Source organism: Vicugna pacos, chromosome 2 (genome assembly GCF_048564905.1).
Source record: "Vicugna pacos chromosome 2, VicPac4, whole genome shotgun sequence".
In the NCBI taxonomy this organism is placed as follows: Eukaryota; Metazoa; Chordata; class Mammalia; order Artiodactyla; family Camelidae; genus Vicugna; species Vicugna pacos.
In genome coordinates this window covers 65,084,528-65,107,463 of record NC_132988.1, presented here as the reverse complement: position 1 = coordinate 65,107,463, position 22,936 = coordinate 65,084,528, and the positions used below count along the sequence as shown (strand labels likewise).

Genomic DNA, 22,936 nt, shown 5'->3' with positions numbered 1-22,936 from the left:
CCACCTCCTAGTCTTGTTGCAAGGGTTAAAGGACATCAAAGGGTATAAGGTTTAGTCCAGAACCTGTCATACTCTAGGTGCTCAATAAATGGTTCAAATTCTCATCTGTTATGGCACATGAAAATGAACATTTAATGGAACATGTTATGGAACATGAAAAATTACATGTTCTGAAAGTAAGGGACAAATTATTTCTAATAAATCAAGCTACATCACTGTTACTGGGTCTCTGGAGTAGATGAAGTATCCAAAGGTATATTATCTTTACTGAGCAAAATGTCATATTATCTGTTCACTTCCAGTTGTCACTCACATGGGTCATTTCTATCTCATGTATATGCCTAAGAAATGCCTTAATAAAATCTGACATCATTAGATGGAATTAAGGCTATGTTTGTTTGGTTTTTTTTTCCTTCTGGTCTTAAATTGGACAGTAGTGCAAAATGCAAGTCACTTAAAAGAACTTGTGGGAGCTCTCTTGCAACACGTCTGTTCCACCAAAGATTTGCAGACCTATGTTTGACTTTGAGTGTTCCACACTAATTCTAGTACATTTTCAGACTGGACACTCCCACTGGTTCCCTCTTTAAATTCATAAAGTTTTAGCCTCTGACTTGAAATTTGAGAATAAGAATAAAAAATATATATGGTATAATGGATTCTTTACATTTGTGAGCCTCTTGAGGAGAGAAATGGTATCTTTTTTTTTTCAACTCTGGCACAGAGTAAATAAAAAATAAAACGTGTTGAATGGGCTATTCAAAAAACATAAAAGTACAACATTTCTTTAAGTACAGTTGGGTACTATGGATAATGACATTCAATAAAGTTTTATTACTTCTTACAGTAATATTTGGAGGCAATTGAAAATGAAATCCTGGATATGAATATCTGCAATGTGATTGTCATAAAGCACAGCCTTCCTATGGAGAATAGCAAAAACTCACTTTCTAACTTAAGTATATATAAATATTATGGCACTAGAATTTGTATTCCCTTGGAAGAAAGAAAGTCATAAATGGAAGAGTTATGTGTGTAGTCAGGCATTTCTTTCTGCCAAAATATTATGAAAAAGTACATTATATTAGTTATAGGAATATTTATTCTTTTTTCTCTTCCTAAATCTCAATTTAAACAATTTATACAACTGTCCCTGCTACAGATGACCATAAATCTACCTCTAAGTAGATCTAGGCTATACATTTATTCTACATAAAATTCAATATCTACAACCAAAAGAATCCTAAAATAAATTAATATACAATTCTGGGGAATTGACAGTATCCCAAAATGAGGTCCATGATTGGGTTGGTTTCAATTTCTGCCAAAAAGATATAAGAAAATTCACTTTGTAAATTTTGACTCATTTTTCCTAAATTGGTCTTCCATCCTCCCTCCCTCCCTCTCTCTTTCTCTTTTTGTTACCTAGAGTTATTAACTCTCTGCTAACAATTAATTGCACTTAATGTGAAAGTGAGTGGGTAATTGGTAATCACCGGTAATCAAAGCTAAGCTACTGATATGGCACCTTATTTAGAGAAAGAGAGAGGGGAAAAAGAAACACTCTAGATGTCATCACAGTTGTCCTTCCTTTTGCTTATGAGTAATTTTTTGACGGAGTATGGCGGGGTGGGTCACAAGGTAATTAGCTGGCTTTTCTACTATGTGAACATTTGTAATATGTGATTTGGAGGCAGGATGGTGGGGAGAAAGCAAAAAACATTTTGATATGTAAGCAAGTTTCATCCATCTGTGAGGAAAGCAGATGATTTACGAGGCTTGTCTCCTTATAATTAAAAACAATATACAGACCTTCTGCTGTTTTGAAGACACAAGGATGGGCTAACTCATAGAACTATGAGGATGTACTGAGTTAAGGTAAGTAAAGAAATTAATGAGGCACCTAGCATATATTAAGTATGTAATATATGTTTATAAAAACAATTATAGATGTTTAATTGCTATTGTTTTGTTTTTACTGTTTCGATGATTTTTTTTTTTTGACTTTTGCTTTAGTCCACCACTACTTCTTGGTTATTAACTCTTAAGACTTGAGCTGGCCTAGTCATCAGGCCAAGGACTTAACTAACCAACTAAACCACTGGCCACATCCCTTGAGTTGGTATACAATCAAACCTCAGGCTGTTTCTTGTTCCAGATAAAATAAACAAGATGCACTGCTCAAACTTCTGCCCACTGGGAAGATTCCTATTCACCACTGTCCTTCACGGAAGGAAGAGGCCCCTGGGCATCTGGACTAGTGCCTCACGGTTTACTCCTGCTACATTCCCTTCCTCTCTCTTCTTGCCTCTACAGTTTTATTAAGGAGTTTTCTGCCATCAGTGGACTGGAAAAGAGAAAACAGGCCTAGTTTACAGATGGCTCTGCAGAGTATTTAGCACCACCTAAAAGTGGACAGCCGCAGCACTACTGCTTCCTTCTGGGATATCCATAAAAGGACAGAAATCCTCCCAGTAAACTAATTTGGTTTTGCAGGGTCTGCTGGAACCTAACCATATATATCCCCTTTCCATTTGGTGATGCGATGACACTGTACATGCCTAATTTTATGGCTTGGTGGGTCAGACAATATCCAGTTCATGGTGGGCAGTTCAGGTTTCATGGTAACTTGGTGGCCCATGGTTAAACACTTGGTCACTTCTAAGGCCCACTAATAAGCAAGAAGCTGTTTCTTGAAAAGAGAGTAGCTATTCACAGAGGATGGCAGGGATCTGCTCCAAAATCCTAAGAGTCTATGCTGTAATTCACATCTAAGAGCCTGTCAAAGGTTAAAAACATCATCTCCCTCTGCTGCTGACACTTCAGGCCCCACAGGATCTGATGAATAAAAATGGCCAAAATAGTAGAGCAGTTTGCACAGCAGACTGGATCTGCTGCTGAGCCTTCTCTTGTTCTAGGCCCCACTGAAAACTGGCAGCATTTTGAGTCACTTGGAACCTACAGTAGCACAGCCAAATGAAGAATATATTGCCTTCAAATCTCCAAAGAGACACACTAGGTACTGTGCCTCCCTTTTGCTTGTAGGAGGGACCGGATACGACAACTTATACTTCAACTTAGAGGGGACATCTCAGCATGCCCCACTCCACTGGAACCCAGGAAACTTCGCTGAGGTGGAGGGCCCCTGAATTTCTGTCAGGTCTGTCTTCCATCCTCTGACACATAAATGCCATACAAATAAGTCTTGAATAGTTGCTACATCTTGCTCACTAGGCCAATGGGCATAATGCTATCAAAGCAGTGTAACAGGTCAGCATGATGTCTTGTGGAGGGCAAGGCAATTAGGATTGCCGCAGACTAGTCTATGACATAGGGCTGGAGAGTTGCTATATTCGTAAAGTAGGGCTGTGAAGTTGTGCTGCTAGTCTTGCTATCTGAAAGCAATCTGTTTCTGGTTGTTTCACTGACAGGTATCAAGATAAAAGCATTTGCCAGATAAATTGCTGCATACCAGGTACCAAGGGTATGTTTTTTTCTTAAGCAATGAAACTGCCTCTGGTATAGCACCTGCAGTTAAGAGCCTCCATGTAGTTATCTTTACCACTGTCAGTCTCCGTGATCTGTTTTCTGCACAGGCCAAATAGGTGAGTTGAATGGGGATGTGGTAGGAATCACTGCCCTACTTCCATCAGTCTCTTAATGGTGGCACTTCATCCCTGTAATCACTCCAGGAAAGCAGTATTGCTTCTGGTTTACTATTTTCCTAGGTAGAGGCAGTTCTAGTGACATCTGCTTGAACTTTTCTACCATAATAGCCCTCGCTCCACAGGTCAGGGAATCAATGTAGGGATTCTGCCAGTTGCTGACCATGTCTCTTCCTTTGGATACCTTTTTCTACCCCTAAGATAAAACACTGAATCCAGAATCTCTGCTAAATGGACCAAGATCAATGATTTCAACTGAGTCCAACTTTATGTTCCTACCAGCATTATCCCATACTCCTATTTTCCATACCCACACAGATTCTCTCGATTTCCATCTACGTATTGGAAAACCCATGTGGTTTTACTATCATGTAGCATACCTTTTCATGTCTTATATATTTACCTCACCTTTCAAGGCTTGCTGGGACTTACGTCTAGTTATAAGTCTAGAAGCAAAGAGAAGCATTGGAAGTGGGTTCTGAGGAAATCAGAAGGGTCTTACAAGGAAATTACTTCAGGGGAAACCATCACAATTTCCTCAAGCAAAGCAAGGCTAACCTTCTCAGAAGAGGCCTGGAGGTCTGCTTCTACTGTTAAGAAGATTCATCAGAATTTAGGGGCTCAGTGCCCCCAGTGTCATCAGAATCTTCCCATATGTTTCCATTCCAATTTACAGGATTCCATTCTTTCCCAATCAAGTCCTTCACTATAACAGTAGACATCCTGCAAGGTTGGCAATTCAATTTATACTGAAATTCAGCCATTTGCAATTTAAGACAGAGATTTATGTTTTAGCAATCTCAACTGCACGACAGGAGGCAATAACTTTTTCCAGAGAAGATATAGAAACTTTTAGGTCCTTGATGTGACACTTGAGTAGGGAACTGGAAGTCTTGAGTTCGTCTTTTTCTATATTTACTTTAGTGCAGTTAGGAGCAAGTAGTCAATTTCATCACACTCACTGGTTTCACAAAAATGTTTGAAGTTAAAAAATACATAGTCACCCAGAAGCTTGATTCTTATATGTATTTGATTAGCAGTATCTCAAGATGATATTTTGCCTATTTCTATTCCAAATCACACCATGAACCATTCATGCTCTCTTTACTACTGGAAATAGTCATCAGTGCCTTTAAAACTGATCAGTGAACCAATTACAAAAAACCCAGAACCAATTTAGAAAACACATTCTTAAGATTCTGTTTCTCCAGAACCACTTTAAATATCAAAATGTATTCCCCAAAGAAACGTGTGTGGAGTGTAAAAAATTAATGCTCCCTTTCAGTATTGCTCACTTCTATCATGTTCCCAGGCATGCTTGGCCCTCATGTTCTCTTACCCTCCCTGCTACGAAATTAAGTAACAGGTCCTTTTCAAAGACACACAGTTTAAAGTGTTGCTATATCAGGTATTTAGGGTGAGTTTACCTAAAGCAATGCGTCTTTACAATTCAGAATTTTATCATGGTTTCTGAAGATTAGGCATTGGGACATTCCCAGAGCAAGACTAACACCAAGTGAGTGGCTGTCCATTCTTCCTTATTTTTAAGGGAAATGCATTTTAGAACTGAAATTAGAATAAGAACCAAATAAGTTCCAAGGAAACTTTGTAACTGAGAATTTACCACATATTTACATCATTGTTCTGGATCAAATGTAAAGCTCTAATAAAAAAAGTTCAGTGGAAGATGTGTGGCCTGAGGCTGAATTGTAAGTGGGATGAACACAGCTTTACTCATGCTGAACTGGGCCTATATATCAACTGGTGTGACACTGTAAAATATCAGATTAATTTGGGGTAAAAGAGCAAATTCAACCTTATTGTTGATGCCTGGGGGATTAATGATTCTACATTTTCATTTTGATTCACTTATTCTGATCTTAAATTGTGAGACTCAATTACTAGAGATAAATCCCATCTTAGTCTCATTGCATAATTGGTTTTTGTAGAGTCCATTATCCTAATAATTATACTCTAATTGGCATAAAAACGAAATATTCTGATAAGGAACATCAGGAAATAATAACAGTAATTAATAGTAATTAAATTCTGCATAGCCATCATAGAACACAGAGGTTGGAGGTGATTTTAAAAATAAATTTATGTGGGACTTAAGAGGAAATTACAAACATTTAATATGCATTTTTGTTTGTTAACTTATCTACATAAGCTAAGATACATTAAAATTCACAATAGAGTATTTTCCCCACACTTAAAAAATTTCTGAGTGAATTCAGTGACTACAGTTAAGCTAGAAAGGTTGTGTTTTTAACTCATTCATTCAATGCTACATGTCTACTCTATGTCAGGCATTGAATTGAATCCTGAGAAAGAAACAACACATATAACACACAGCCTGAACCTTAGAGATTATACAATTTCACCAGAAATTTAGGTTGGAAAATGAGGTCTCCTGATACGGTATCTGCATATAGCTTTTGCTGCAGCCTCTGTTGGTGGTCATGGTGGGGACGGGAATTGGGAAGATCGTCTCCACCTACTCTGGTTTCCAAATGGAGAGACAACAATACAAATGGCACTCATGTCTCCATTTCCTCCATTACTGTCTGTTCCCTGAATCCTCTGGGAAAAAGGAGTGTAATCTGATTACTTTAGATAAGAGATTAAAAATAGAGTTTTCATGGCCAAATCCCTCTTTTCTTTTTAGAGTGTGCCTGCCTGCACAGGGTGTATTCAGTTTTGCTCCTTCTATGCTGCAAATTTTACATGGAAGAAATTCAAAACCTATGGGGAGGGATTTCTAGTTGCCAGGCATTTCCCATGAGTGGGTGGCCATAAGACTATCTAACTCTAGGATTCAGTTTTAGGAAGCTTATTAGGCTAAATATCTAAGCCATGTTCACCAACAGTCCTGTTGTTTGATCTACATCAGTGTTTCAATTACTTATTGCCCAAACCAGCCCAAAATTTAGTGGCTTAAAACAAAATTTTATTTTTCTCTCATAATTTTGTGGATGGACTGGGCTTCGTTTGGTACTTCTGCTGCTGCTTATGATTTAGCTAAGGTCACTCATGTAAGCTGCATTCAGAGCAAGTAATATTACCAAGTCTGAGCTCCATGTGGAAAGTGGTCATACATGAGGTAAATATTAAGATGTGTTGTTCACTGGGGACTAACATATAACAGTCTACCACAGTCTACTTGACCCTTTTGCCTACCTCTCAATTGGTTCTGAACTTGGATGAGGAAGAGGGCTTCCATTTATTAGAGTCTTGAAACATCTTCATTCTTTCCAAACTTCTTTCTTTCATTGGTGCTATTTTTCCCATAAATGTTCTCTATTTTCAGCAATTTTTTGTTGCAACTCTATTATTTAAACTTTATTTACTGTGTCCCTGCTACGCCTGCTTCTAATTTCAAAGTGTCTCACATATTTCAGTATTTAGTCAAGTCTCTCTGGCAAAGCAAATTATATCCCAATCATAGATAACTGTTTATTTTTACTTTCATGGTGGCTATTCTTTCCATAATAAGCAAAAGTTCTATCTCATTGAAGAGTCATTATTTTTTCAGCAAATATTTATGATAATTTATTCTTTATGATTTCTATAGTTTTCATAATTTAAACCTGCTAATATCACCTTGTGATTATCTGTGAGAAATTTAACAAACTGCCTCATACTTTTGTTCAAGTGTATTCTATCAGGTTCCACTTTAATGTCATCCATCTGGCACACTGTTTTTACTCAGAGTCACTTATAAGTACATAGGAAATACAGTGCTGTGGCCATTTTGTTTGGATTAAGAAGAATAGCTTGAAATGTAAAAAAAAGAATAAAATTAAAGAAAGACTTGCAAAAAAAGCGGGAGGTAACCTTAATAAAGCACATGTTATGGAAAACAGGCTAACAATATTGGATCCCACAAACAGAATGGCCCACTTAGTCATGGGCTACTCTAAATAGCAAAGACTTCAAGAAATATTTTAAAAATTTTTCATGCAAATTTTTGTGAAGTTAGCATATATATAGCACAAGGACAATGGGAATAACTGTATTTTTCTTGACATACACTTCAAATCTAAACCAAATATGCAGAAGTATATATTAGATGACATTCCAGACCTCTATAATATGGAAAGCATATGGTTTGTATTATTGTTTAAGCCTAGGGGACAATTGTACACTGATATATTCATATTCTCTTATCTTTTTCCATTCATGATCATGACACAAATATTAATAAGAGATAGAGGTTCCACTTGGAGTAATGGGATTGAGGAAAGCTAACTGATTCATGGAGTTCTGGAAACCACAATAAATAAGTAATCTTTGAAGGAGCTGGCTATATATAGCTTGGGGATAGAATACAAAAAGAAAAAATGATAGTTTCAAACATTCAAAAATGACAGCTTCTTCAAACATTTTAAGAATTACCATGTGAAAATTCAAAATATTATGTGGTTATTCTAGAAGAAAGACCTTAAGATCAACATATAGTGTTTATATGGAGGCAGATTTGAACTCCCTGCATTGTGAAGCTTTCTGTAATTAAAGATACCCAAGAATAAAATCCAATCCTAGACAAGCAGTTTTTCTTCATTAGAACCGTGTAAATAGACATGGCAACTTCAAGGACTATGGAAGAAATTTCTGCACTGGATGGAATTCGGATTAGATGAATAATTAATGCTCTTTCTGACTAGAAAAAAATGTCACTAATTCTTTACTAAAATTTATCATGATAGTTTATAAGACTTTATGGAAATTACCCACGACTAATGGGAAGAAAAATTAATGTTTGTGTCTAATATTTTAAAAGTATGTGGGCATTTCTGTTTGTTCCACAATCTCATTAAAAACATAGATGGCTTGGTTTGAAGATTCCAGGCACTTTAAACAATAATATTAATACACATTAATTCTCTTAGCTAATAATTCTATTCCCAACCACATTCTATGTCTTAAAAACGCCTACCGATTCAATTAAAACCCGTCATAGCCTTCTGCTAATCCACCAGATGCAGTAACTTCTTCCTTTCTGTTCTTCTAGCACCATAATATGTGCTATAAAAGAAGTATGTACCTTGAAATGTAATTATTTGCTTATGTGTCTTTTTTTCTTAGATTTTGAGTATCATAGGTCAGAAAAATGTATCTATAATTTTTGAAACCCCAACACTTTGCCCAACTAAGAAATATTCATTTGAGTAGGCATTCATTATGCATTTGTTTAGTGAACATTAGTCTTTTACCTTGGGCATTTCTTGAAAGTGTATGTCCAAGGGTAAAAAAATAACCAAGTATCATGGCGGCTGCTAAGGTTCTCCTTACACAGTATATGCTATAGAACAGAGGCTTGTATGTGGTATATGCTATAGACCAGGTCTAAACTGTCAAGATATACTGAACGTGGACCAAAGACTGTTTTGTTTGCTCCACTGTTAATCTGGTTTGCAAATGTTTTTAAACTGCATCTACTACTAACATTTAAAAATAATATTTCATGCAATAATCTAGGTATCTAATTTCCCTTTAGAAACAGTCAAACTTGTGTTTCATGTCCGACTCTTTAGACAGGACATACATCTTCTGATTTGCCATACTTCCCACAATTCCCTAGTGTCTTCCAATCACTAAAGCTAAAATACTGGTTGATATTTATCAGTCTACAACCAACTAATGTCCATTACGTTTTTAACTCTATTCATCATTTGAATTTGGAATCCCTACTATAGATATTTCTTCTTAAGAGAAAACCCAGTGCTTAGCTTGCTAATATAATAAGCAGATATATCCCTTATGTCTTCTCTCTGGTCAGGATTCATACTCTTTAGAAGAAAAATATCAGAAAGTTTATAGTGATGGACTGCGAGTAATACGCAGTAGATAAAGGTTTACAGCAATGCTCTTTATTTATTTAAAGAAGACTGTCTCCTTTATTTCTCAAGTATGCTAATACAACATAAGTGATCATGCATCGCCCATTCCTAACCCAAACAATTTTAGCTAATCTATAATTCTTGGACTACTAGATACCAAAGTGGATTTGTTCAAACAGTGCCATAATCAGTGAGGAGTACAAACTGACTGACCATTTATTAAAAAAATAACCATGGAAAGCTATATAATAAAGTGGTTAGGTATACAGACTCTGCCAAAATTCTAGCTCTGATATAGCTAGACTGATCTGGGACAATCAGTTAATCTCTCTGTATTTCAGTTTATGTGTCTCTGAAATCAGGAACATAACAATGCTTATTTCTTAGTGTTTTTGAAAATTAAATGAGCACTGTAGAGTGCTTCAAAAAGAGCCAGGCACATCAAAAGGATTCAATAAATATTATTTGGAAATTGATAGGTAATATTCAATGTTATATTTTAGTATCTATCCTTCTTAACAAAAGTATTAAAAAGTAAATTTTGAATTAGTATATTTCCACAATAAATAAACCAGATGACAAGTGTTTGTTACTAGGCCAATGCCAATTATGGCAGAACTGATGGATGATTAATTTTCATTATTTCTATATAGTTACATTCAAGAGCAAATTTTGTTATTTACCAAAAAGAAATGTATTTCAGATAAAGCTCTTCAAACTTCACCTGGCACGGGCTAGGATCCAACTTTCAAAAGAGATTACTGAATTTGCCTACCAATCTATGTATCTGTGCAAATGCTTAAGGAGTGACTCTTTGAATGCTAGCAGATGCCACATGTGAAATCTTCAAAATATTACCAAATGACTTGTAAACACTATCTTCTTAGGTTCCCTTAGGGGTTATATAGTTCTCCCTAGCCTTACCCAGGAAAAGGTTACCTGGAAATTTCTTTCATTACTTGGAATTATTTTTTCTTTATTTTGTTTTCTGTTTCCCACTATTAAATCTTCCTTAGTATTAAAACCTGAGGTAAAAAGTAATTTCATTTCAACATGGGCACAAGTTAGAAATTTGCTACTTAATCAAATAGCCTACATATTGCCCCAGATACACCACTAAGGGGAGTGAGAAAGGGAGTCGGCAGAGGGCAGTAAATGACTTGAGTGGGGTTGATAGCCTGAGGTAAGACATCGTTCATTTTCTGTTACTTGCCTTTGTGATTGTTTCCACACATCCTTGGAGACTACAGTTGTTCAAAAATATTTTTTCTGATACTTTAGTAATACAATGATTTTGTTTCAAAAGTTTAATACAAACCAAGAAATTTACTAGTGAAAGGTTGTATTTTTTTTCTAAGAACTTTTACAGGACTCATACCACATACCCAAGCTGTTTAAAATTTGGGTGTCACACAACTTATTGCTCAAACTGGGGTACTTCTGAGAATGAAAGAGGCACTCTTACTAATCACACTAGGACTATAGGATTAAATCAGACCACCCTAGGCAGACTAGGGTGTATGGGCACCCTGATTATAAGATTTACTACCTATTTTCTCTCTCAAATAACTTGCTCAGGTCAGCAATTAAGACTTGTAAGTATTGCTTTTATATGACACAGTTAAAATGAGGTGTTATTTAAAGAAAAACTGAAAAGAAACAGTTAAAAGTGAAGATGAGGAGGAGGGTAGACCTCCTCTCTCACCAGTAACAGAGCACTGTGCTATTGCAGGTGTCAATCCTGGACTTTGGACTTTGGATCTTGTTTTCACACCCGACACCCTCTCATCATAGTTTCCTACAACAACTGGGTCTGAAGCTAATATAAGTTTATTCTTCCTGACTAGCTCACTAACAGCATATTTCATTCCACTCACTTTCAGATTGGTATAAACTTAGACAAATCATACCTGGCAATGCAGTCAGGATCTATATGAATTAGAGTATCTGTCAATTCTCTCTATGCTGCTGATTCTGTTGCCTTCTGAAATATTACTTTAGGCAACCTGACAGACTTTTTGGTTAATTAAGTATCTTTACATTATAATTATACATTAATATGTAAAATATTTACATTTACATATTTTTCTGTACAAAACTCTGCTATATGTCCATGAATTAAGAATTTTACATCCCATACTTCTGTGAGATAATGGTGTAGATTCCATATCCAAGAATCAACAACAAAAACAAAAAACCCATCCTTGCCATGTTTTCTCCTTAGTGGCATTCTTTGATTTTAGTATGTGCAGGAATTTCATGATTCTATTTCCAGAGATTTTATTTCAAAAGTGATTGGGTGGGATCCCAAAATTAGATATTTTAGCAATGTCTCAGATAATTTTGATGTAGATGGTCTTTGGGCTTTGTTTGTGAAACTGCTCTGTAACAGATAGTAAAAGAGAAGAGTGCATCCAGGTGAGTCTCCAATGAGCTGTGCCAGTATCAGTTCCTACACAGAATTTTTTTCATATTCCAAGCAAGGAAGCCTAGCCGACTACCTAGTCCATTCATGCACTCAGTAAATGTTTACTGAGAACTCTGCTGGACACTAGGGATGAAATGGTACCAAAGAGAGACAGGTTCTTTTTCTACAAGATATCTAGTGGGATAGCCAGCTCAGGCAAGATGAAGGATTACAACAGGGCACACATAGTGGTACAGAAACACACAGAAATATTCTTAACCCAGAGAGAAATCCTGGGAAGTCTTCTCAGAGCAAGTGTCTAAACTAAAGAGTGCCTAAACTAAGAACCAAAGATTAGTAAGATTTAGATAGATGGAAGAAAAAGAGAAGGGGGAAAACAGTCACAGAGTATAGAGAGTATGGGGAAATGGATAATTCAACATTCTGGAGTACTATGTGTATGGGGGTGGGGGAAACACGCAGGGATGATGGTAAGAGATATGACTGGTTTGGGTTAAGATTCAGTCATAATTCGTTAACAGGTTTTTATTACTAGCTTTGATTTAGCCCAATGTTCTCTATTCAAATTAGTATTAACATATCTCCTTTTATTTCATGGGTACTTTGTTTCCATATGATTTCTGGTACTTTTTTTTTTAATATTTAAGAACTATCATGAAGATCACTTAAATAATTAACACATATCTTTTTTGTAACTTCCCAATGCTAATTATCCATTTTTTTTTAAATAGTGGAACTTTTAATTTATCAAACAAGGTCTCTAAGTTCAAATAAAATATCCTATGCTTGTTTTTGTCAGGAGCTGCTTTTATTACAAGCATGCCACTTCTAATTGCATGGATTCCTCTTTGCTGTTTTTCTTATTAAGGATAAACTCAACTGATGAGTTCAATACCTCAGCAGCTTTAAAGTCATCATTAATTTAATGTCACTCACTCTTCATTTATTAGTGGTCCTAATTTCTCATCAACCCTGAAATATTTGGAGAAGCTGACCTATACAATTTGATCCCAGTTGCAAGTATTAATTAATCAAGCTTTCTGACTGCCCTTATGTTTCCCTGACAGCTTTAATATTGAAACAATCTTTACTGGGTGTTTTTTTAAATCTCCTTCACTTACAGGACTATCTTCCTAGGTCAGTAAAATTTGGAAAGAGGCCTTTAGAAAAGTGATATGAAAAATCATATCAGAACATAAGCATAAACATGTCAAGTTGATTAATACTTATTTAAATCAAATTTTATTTTAATTTCTGACTAAAGATATAAAACCATTTGGAGATGTAAACTAGAAGCAATTCTTAACTAGTATATATAAAATGTGATCCCTATCACATTTATTTTTTGTAGGGTTTTTTCAAATTAAAGTATAGTTTATATACACTATTATATAACATCACATTTATTTGTTAAATAGAAATTAAATATTACTACCTCCTAAAAAAGTGTTTTTAAATATGTGGTCTATGTACCACCTATATTACTTAGGGTACTTACTGGCTTACCATATATCTACTGGAGTCAAATCTTCAAGCCATCAATATTATTTTTAAAAAATTAGTGGATTATTTTTCTCCATACCAAAGTTTAAGAACAGGTAATCTTCAAATAGTAAGATGGTAGGATATTTGAGAACTGTCTTTTTTTTTTCACAATTCAATATTACATTTATAAATCTCTCAGACAGCTATGAATATGGTTATACATACTACACATGGAACCAAGTTTTTGAAATAGGAACATGCAAATATAGTGTAGATTCTTATTACTCTAATGTGTCATTACATTGTGACTTTTCTACTACAGGATAGAAATTGAGCATCCACAGTCACATATAGGGATGCCAGATGGCTATAAATCAACTGGGTGGGGCTGTTATTAGGTGTAAAGGTTTGAGAACTATCATGTTGGTTTGGAAATTGATTTCAAATATTATTATCAGGGTAACTGAACTAAAAAAACTACTGTATTCTTGTGTTAAAAATCATCCTTTTTAATATTTAATTAGGACATTACACTGTGATGTACTAGGAATGTTTTAACAACTGAGTCTCTAAACAAAAAGCCCTAATTTTTAGTGTGCTTGTGTTTTGTAAATAATCCTACTCTGCCCAGTTTCAAGCTACAAATGTGACATCACTTTACCCAGAATTCAGAAGAGATGCACAGTAGCATATATTTTGTAGCATTCCAATCATACAAATATAATAGATGTAATTAACTTAAAGAACACAGATAATACTAACATGTAATGATATAATTAAGAAATTAGGACTTTTGATATTTTATTCACTTTGTTTTCACTGTAATTTATTTTGTTGGCACTTTACATAATTTAACTCTTAAAAAATGACTGAATTTAACAGCTAGATGGCAAAATTTCTGAAAATTTAAAACTGGCTCTCACAAGCTGATAGTAAGTCAGATCCAGAACACGGATGGCACAAAAGAGTTGTTTTCTTTTTGATATAGAAAAGCAATTAGCACAGTGTTTATATGTAATAGTGTGCATGTGTTTATGCATGTGTGTTCCATATATGGTTCTCTTTTCAAACACTTGTACCTAGCTTACATAGTCCAGTTCTCAGCTGGACTCAATTTCCTTTTGGTGCACAGTCACAGCATATGTAGAAAATCCACCACCCTGCCCACAGCCAGAGAACCCTAGTTATAGCTGCCTCTGCTTCTGCATTCCTGCTTCTGCTGATGTCACTATATTATTAATATTTTCTATTTTGAGTGTTATCCCTTTTTTTTGACCAAATTTCTACTATTCTATGCTTTAAACTTACCATCTACAAAGTACAACTGGATCTTTAATCAAGACAAGTCTGTGTGTGTGTGTATAGTTTAGTCAGGAAGAAAAATCATACTCCAGTTTGAGGGGGCAGAGAGTACAGAGGCTTGAAGCAGCATTGAGCACAGAGATCTTACATTCTGATCCCTCTCTTGACTTAGTGATGCTCTGATATGTTTGTACCACCCAACACAAAAACCTTTTCACCTTGACAGATTACTTTGTGAAAACTTTATTCTTGAAATATCTGCCAATTTAGTAGTTGCTTAAAGTGAAAGTAATTGTAAATGAAATCTGGAGTAATTTATTACTGTATAAAACTACACTATATTTTTCAGCAAGTGAAATGTCTTCAGCTGTATATTTGTATAAAATAAAAGCCTATTTAACTTAAATGTTCTATATCTATTATCCAGGTGACTTTTTGCTGAGTTTTGAATACTAGATATAGATTTAAACACTATTACTATGCTTTTTATTTTGATAGCCTATAAGACAGTAGGTGTTCAGGTAATACCATCTTTTGTCAAAACAAAATTTTAATTTCTAAAGAGGCTTTGGAAGGTTTATACTCTACTAAATATGTCATGTTATGAACTAGTATTTTACTAGCTAGGTTTTATCACAGTTTACCATCTTGGCAAAGGCACATGTCTATCATTTTTGATAAATCTTTCCTTTCCTAAGATCTTTTAACCCAGAGCTGGAGTTGATGTCATTCGTCTTTCACACTAGCTTAACACCTTGACTAGTTTGAACCTTGCAGGAGGCCGTCAGGGAAACCAATGGTGTATTAGGAATCTCTGTTGAGATTCAGCTAACAGTGTTCTTCTTTCTCTTTTTTTCTTATAAAGTATTTAAATAAAACTCAAGAAAAGTGTTTGAAGTACCGTCTTCTCAACAAAGAAGCAGTCCAGGAGCTTTGATAGTGTAATATTTAAGAATCTTTGAGAATTCATATTGATAATGTTGAGATTTAGGCTTGAAATCTACTTGCAGAAGATTTACATTCTTGTATGTTTAATATACATTTTATAGGTTTGTTAACACAAAAGGAAGTATGTTTTGTTGTGCACGTGAGTCCAAGAATTGCCTTGAGATGAATGAATTATCTTAACTACATTTTACACAAGAGATTTTTAAGGTCATTACGGAAACTGGTATTGGATCACTCAGAATTTTAGTTCTAGAATAAAAATTAAAAGACAAGATAAAGACCTTCATTTGATAAGAATTCTCTTAGAGATGTCTGAGGTAACAAATTTAGAACAAATGGAATTAGAGAACAAGTTCACAGATGAAAAAGTACCTATTCTACAACCCAAGTATGCATATTGATGTGCTTATTGAATTTGAAAGATACTCAGTAATGATTATTACTATTAGTGTCCCTGTTGTTATGGAAATTAAGTGATGAGATTAGCAGAGTTAACAGAAAATCCCTTTTTTTCTCATATCATTTGCTTGGTGAAGAGAATTTTTTCCAGCAATAAATATAGTAACTGGGAAAATAACTGTATTTTCTTGACTAACTACATGTGGAAAAAATAAAAATATAGAAAGAACATCTGAAGAACAGTTAGGTGAAGAAGAAGGTTATTCAGTAAGAAAAGAAAAAGGAATAGAAGCAGAAAAATTTTAGGTCTTTTTCTATTGAGTCATATACAAAAGATGAAGGCACTGGACACAAAACTTAAGATTTTCTTATTTATATTTGGCCACTTCTATTGATTCCAGGTTTTCTCCTTTAGATATTTGTTGATATAAAGCCCACAACACAAGTTGTGTTTCACAGTCTGATGTAACCAGATTTTATAAACACATACACATGAATTTTTAAAAAGCATGTGAAGCGTGAATGAAGAATCTACTTTAATTTGCCCCCATAGTTTAAGCCTTAAATCTCATGGTTGATTACAATTAGACTTTTATTAAGCATGACAATTTATATTCAAGGAGTAGGGAATCAGACCTCCACTCAAAGTTTGTCTAAATGCTCCCTTCTAACCAAATTGGAGGAGAGGACCATGCCAACTCTCCCAGCCGTCATCCGCTCATCATCCTCCAAGCCTTTGCTGCTATCCAATCTCCTTCTCACTCTGGTAGCTTGATGTCTTAATGGTTTTAATTATTAGATAGTAACACTTGGCTTATAAATTTCCTCAGCTTCTTCAGAATTGTCAGTCAAGACCGATATTTTAAAAAATTGTTTCAAGAATGTCTATGAAATATGCCTATACAGGTAAACTTTAAGAATACCTTAAACTCTCTCATTGCAAACCAATATATTTTTCCATGTTCTCTTAATAAACATAGTTTTCACCAGTTTTAACAATTTCACATTATTTCCTGCAGTAATCAGAGTTTTTCCAATGTATAATTTGTAAAATGTTGTTCTAGGTATTGACTGACAAAGCTTCCAATGAATGAAAAGATTTTAAACATTTGTGAAACCCTAAAGTGATTTATTATTACATTAAGTCTGTTTAAATCATTTTAAAAGTCAGAATTTAATTAGAAAATAAATATTAAAATCTCTGCTAGAAGTAAAATAGCTAGGGATCAACAAATCCATTAAAAACATAGAACTATAATATTGATGAGATTCCATCTCACTATTTCAAGCATTAGAAACTTTTTTCATAATGGTTCTGAGAGAAATTAAAATAGTATTGAACCCTTTAGAGGTGTCCTATGTGAGAAAAAAATAACCATAACTTTCAAGATAATTCCTTGGCTCAAATTTATGGGATATTTAACTACTAATCTGCTACTACTTTTTTTCAGAGCAATTGCATGACTGGAGGAATAGAAATCTACATGAATCTGAACACTATTTTCTTGTTTTCTCCAAAGTTCGTAATACAAAGTAGCTGTCACAGCATGAATCACTTCTAATAACATTTGGCAATTTGAGAAAATTGCTGACCACACAGTAGTTGTTTCAGTATCAGCAGGGATTTTTGTGGCCTTTCAATTAAAAATAATCAGTCTAAATAGTTATATTTTGATACTTTTCTTACTCACGTATTTTAAAAATGGTGTTATAATGCTCTTACAATTAACAGTAATGGTTTCTTTTAAAAAAAATAAGTTATCTATAAAAGAGGGGTGGTTAAAATACCTACCTGTTAACTGCTTTTTCTGTGATTATTATTGGGAGATATTTGAATAAGGGTTATAATAAACTTTGAACTCATTTGGGACAAATGTCCAGAGCAGGATTAGTAAGAGTGGCAACAAAAATACACTTGCACTTATTTACAAGCATGGTTTTAGAGAGAGAGACAGTCCAAACTATGCACATTCACTTTTTATAATGGCAATTTTTATATTTATTAAAAACTCTCATTTTTCTATTCTACAATTTCTTTAGATTGAAGGTAATTCCAACCATTGAAAAATACACTTTAAGAAAGTGTCTAAATGACTATCACTTTCATTCTATTACCATGATACCACCAGAAATACAATGGGAATTTTTGTGAAGGAAAAAAAAAGTTAAAATATTGTTCCCAAATTCAACCATTTGATTCATACACCTATGATATTTATGTGTCTGCAGATATCCTGTAATGTATTTATTTATTTTTAAATTATATTAACTTAGGTTTTGTCAAGAGCTGAGACAAAGAGGGAGAAGAGAGGATGAAGAGAGAGAAAAAGAGAGAGGAAATGCAGGAGTGAGCTGAGCTGGCAGATGGTCAGTTAGGGCAACAAGCCAACTGAAGGCCTTTATTCACTTGCTACAATCTTGTAACCAAAAGGCCAGAAATGTGTCAACATCCTCAGTGTTCTGTGCAGCCTGCCTAATGGCAGACGATAGGGCTGGAGGGGTTCTCACTGTGCACTAAGACCAGAACAGAAGACTTCTGATGTTTTTGGACCCAGGGACCAGGAATAGGGAGAGGAAGAAAAAAATCAGGAGTGGAAAAGTACTCAGTCGTGGGGAATGCTGTCTCTGTAGACTTTTCATAAGTCCCCAGAAGCCTTGACCCAGGGTCCCCAAGAACCGGGCCTCAAATGGAGGTGTCTGCATTAGGAATCCCGATGGCATTAAGAGTATGGCTAGCCAGGGAATGGGGAGCTGAGTGAGCCTCTGACTGCAGCTCTCTTCGGAGGCTGCAGTGTCCTGGCTGTGCATCACATTTGTTGTAGGGAGGGTAGCTTTCTCCAGTGAGGCCTGCCAGGTAGAGCCTTTATAACTGACCATGGTAATTACATGGATAATAGCACACAGAATTGTAGCTTGCAGCCTGATTCCTCTGATTTTATTTAAACAAGGGAAATTTATAACTATCATAAATGAAAAACCATGTCACTTTCCAAAATTAATTAGGATAAATACATAACTAATCAATTTTTTGTTCAAATTATTGTGTAATATTTAAGAAATATTTGTTTAACACAAAGTCATAAATGTTCTTCCTATGTTTTCTTCTAGTTTTTTTTTTTTTAGTTTTAGCTATTATATTTAGATCTATGATCTACTTTGGGTAATATTTTTTATAGTGTGAAGAAGATACATTTCTTTCAAATGGATTTATACTGTTCTAGGAAAAACAATGTTGAGAAAACTGTCTTTTCCCCATTGAATTACTTTGGTACTTTTCTTAAAGACCAATCGAGCAGATAAGAGTGGATCTATTTCTGGACCTCCTATTTGGTTCTATATGTCTGCACAATCTATTTTTCTATCCTTATTGACATGATTACTGTGGTATTATTGTGAGCCTTATAATCTGTCATTCAAATTGTTCTACCATTCAAAATATCTTTGGCTAGTAGATATCATTTTAGAATGAGCTTGTTCATCTGTACAACATAATTTTGCTGGATTTTTATTTAGTTTGCTTCGAATCCATAGATCAGTTTGGGAAGAACTGACATCTCAACAATATTGAATTTCTCTGACCTGTGAACATAGTATACATCTCAGTTTAAGACTTCTTTAGACTTTAGTGAGTTAATTTGCAGACTGATGATCATTAATACATTGTTTCTGTGAGAGAATATGTCACAGACTCAAAAAAATGATAAAACAAAAACTTTACATATATTTGGATAGAATTAGCTTTAAGGGTGTATAGTTCCTATTTTATTTAGTTAAATATCACAAATGGCATTATGACTATTGTGAGAATATTCATTACAACCAATAAGTGATCTTAGGTTTTTTTATTCAGAAAATAAGAATTTGGCTTTACAAATAATGAATTTTAAAACATTTTAATATGTATGGGGAAAACAAGAATTATCAACTTTAAAAAATGACGTGAGAACTGCAAATAATACACTGAAAACCCATTTTACTGATCACGAAGTGTTAAAGTGCCTACCTGATATTCTCAAGGAGAAAAAATCTGACATCACAAGGAAACAGAAAGTGATGGTTGTCCCATGCCAAACCTATTTTAATTTTATTTTTTGCTACAGAACATGATAATTACGAATTTTAAGTTTTGTCCATAGATTATTTTTGTAATGAAATGGGCATTTCTGTAAAAATACTCATGATAAACTTTTTTGGGAGATAAAAATGTGAGAATTCTGAGAAAGCTGAAAATAGATTTGAAAGGTACTCCTTTAAGTGAAGGAACTAGATAAAGCATTTAATTTCATTAACAGATGCTCCCTTATTTTATTTTATCTTATGTTTTTAATTTCATGTGAGTGTGTGTGTGTGTGTGTGTGTGTGTGTGTCTGTGTGACCAAACTTATTTCAGTTGGTAAGATAAGGATGTTGAATCAATGTTAATTGTTATCCTAAGAACAGCTAATTCTGTTCTGTGTTTTTGGTACCAAGTTACCACAGATCAAGGAGCCCTGAATGTGGTACCAACTGAATAGGAGAGATTATCTACTGTACCTATGCACTATCCTAGCAATAGAACACAGAAATGTGGGCAACTATGCCCCCCGGGGTGGTTTTTGACCAGGAGTAAGTAGGGGGTGGGAGGGAGCCAACTGATCATTTCTTCTTCCTCCTTCCAACAATAAACTCTACAGCTTCTCAGAATACAGTGATTGAATAATCAACTGCATTTGATAAGAAGCTGTGGCCAGTTCACTAATGTACTTCCTTCTATTTTTTCCTCCTCTTTCTTTGTCTCACATCCCTTTTACTCTTTCTCCTATTTCTTTGGCATTGCACTGCAAAGAAGCATCCACATGTAAGCCTTTGAATCCGACTCTGTTTTATAGAGGACTGAGGCTAAGACAAAAGGTAAATTAAAATATATTTAAAGTTTCAGCCTACAATTTTCACTGGATTTTACTTTCTGGTGTTTGGTATTTGGAAACTGCTCTTTTTGAAAGTTGCCGTAACATAGAATATGGCCAGTTCAAAGTTCAGTTTAGATTTCTTCAAATTTCTGTCAGTCCCACATGGACCTGAAAACAATATTCACAATCCCTTCTAATTCTTCATAAAAAAATATACACAATATGCAGGAAGGAAAATCTTTAAAATCACTTGGAGCAGTTTATCCACAGTTAAAACCACACGATGACTTTATAAGCTCCATAGTCACTCACAAGATCTTTATCCTCATGGCTCTCTTAGCCAGAGCTAGGCTTTACTTAACTTTTTGGTTTCTTAATGCTTATGCTGTCCTCACATATTTTCATATTTTCCTCATAAAACTTTTTTTCTTTAGATCTAAGATAATTTTTCTTTTCAGCAGAAAGTGATTTCTTTCTTTCGTTTCTGTAATACCATTTACATTTGTTTGGTCTGTTTAAAATAGATTCCTTTTTTTGTCTTTTAGTCTTTCTCTCTTTTTTTTTCTGTCTCTGCCTTTCTTCTCTCCTCCTCTCACATTCAATTACGTTTTTTCTTTGTTAAAGCATTAAAGTAATAGTAAAAAGACATTTTGATGTGACATAGATACCTAATTCCTAGTATTTCTCCATTATTTTCTTTCAATGAATTTTTCTATATAACAAAACAGAAAATTAGAATGCATGCAAAACTAATGAAAAAAATGTATTCTACTTGGTCTACTTCAAACAACCTAGAAAAAAGCAGCATTTTTACTCAAATTACAAACCATGTTATCCTTTATTATATTCATTTCCAATTGAAATGCTTTTCTAATTTCCCAGAATATGTTTCTTAAAACTTGAACTTTTAAATATAGAAATAATATAAATTTCAATAGTCTCGTATCAAATATATTTCACTCTTAACACATGAATTTTACAAAAACCTCTTTCTTTTTTGCTGTATTATTACCAAAATGGAAATACTAGTATTAAAATGTCCTATTCTTTTTATATTCCCAGCCAGACCTGGTCCAATTTACACGTGAAATCTTGCAAACAATTCCATTAGATAACAGTTTATACCATGCTTTAAATCTGAATTTCTAAATAGTTTGATCAAAACTTTGAGTTGAATGTAATAAAACTTTTATACATACTAGTGATACAATCATATATCTCCGAGAATATCACATTACCTAATCCTGCAAGTTTTGCTACTGTGTGCCTACTTATTTTAACAGTTTAAAACAGATACTTGTGTATTTGATGTTTTGTACCGTGCTTCCATTTAAACTAATAAACTTCACAAACTTCATAACCAAATGAAATGGCCTTTTGATCATCAACCAGACTGCATGAAAATTAAACAAAACACAAATAGTACTACTAAATGAGGTCTGTAAATTGGATTACATTACCATTAAGCACTTCTAAATTTCCCTGGGTGATTTTTAATCTCCTTAAATCCACCACCTACAATAAAAACGTATTTCAGTTATTGAGTGCTATATAACAAAACTCCCCAGGACTTAGTGGCTTAAAACATATATATGTGTATATATATATATATATATATTTTTTTTTTTTCTCATGAATCTGCAATTTGGGCAGGAATTGGCAATAAAAACTCACTTCTACTCTACTCAGTATCAGCTGGGCAGCTCAAACACTGGGAGCTGGAATTATCTAAAAGTTTCCTCACTTCATTTGCATATTTAGCAGTTGCTGTTGGCTGTCAGCTGAGACTTACCTGGGGGTGGCAGTCATAATGCCTGCAAATGCCCTCACATGTGCTCTTGGGTGTGGGATTACCCAGAACATGCTGGCTATCTTCCAAGGACAAACAATGGAGAGACAGAGAGGCACGGGGACAGAGACAGATATTGACAGAGAGAAAATGTGAGCAAGGAAGAACTCACATTGACTTTTATGATC

At 34.4% G+C, this 22,936-nt stretch overlaps 1 long non-coding RNA gene across 1 annotated transcript in view; it reads right to left on the bottom strand.

The window, feature by feature from the left end:
* Window positions 1–22,477, bottom strand: part of LOC140700160 (uncharacterized) — a 53,796-nt gene extending 31,319 nt beyond the window's left edge. The window contains exon 1 of the long non-coding RNA XR_012078433.1: window positions 22,420–22,477. This is a non-coding gene — a long non-coding RNA (uncharacterized lncRNA). The remainder of the gene's footprint in view (window positions 1–22,419) is intronic.
* Between the last annotated feature and the right edge of the window lie 459 nt (window positions 22,478–22,936).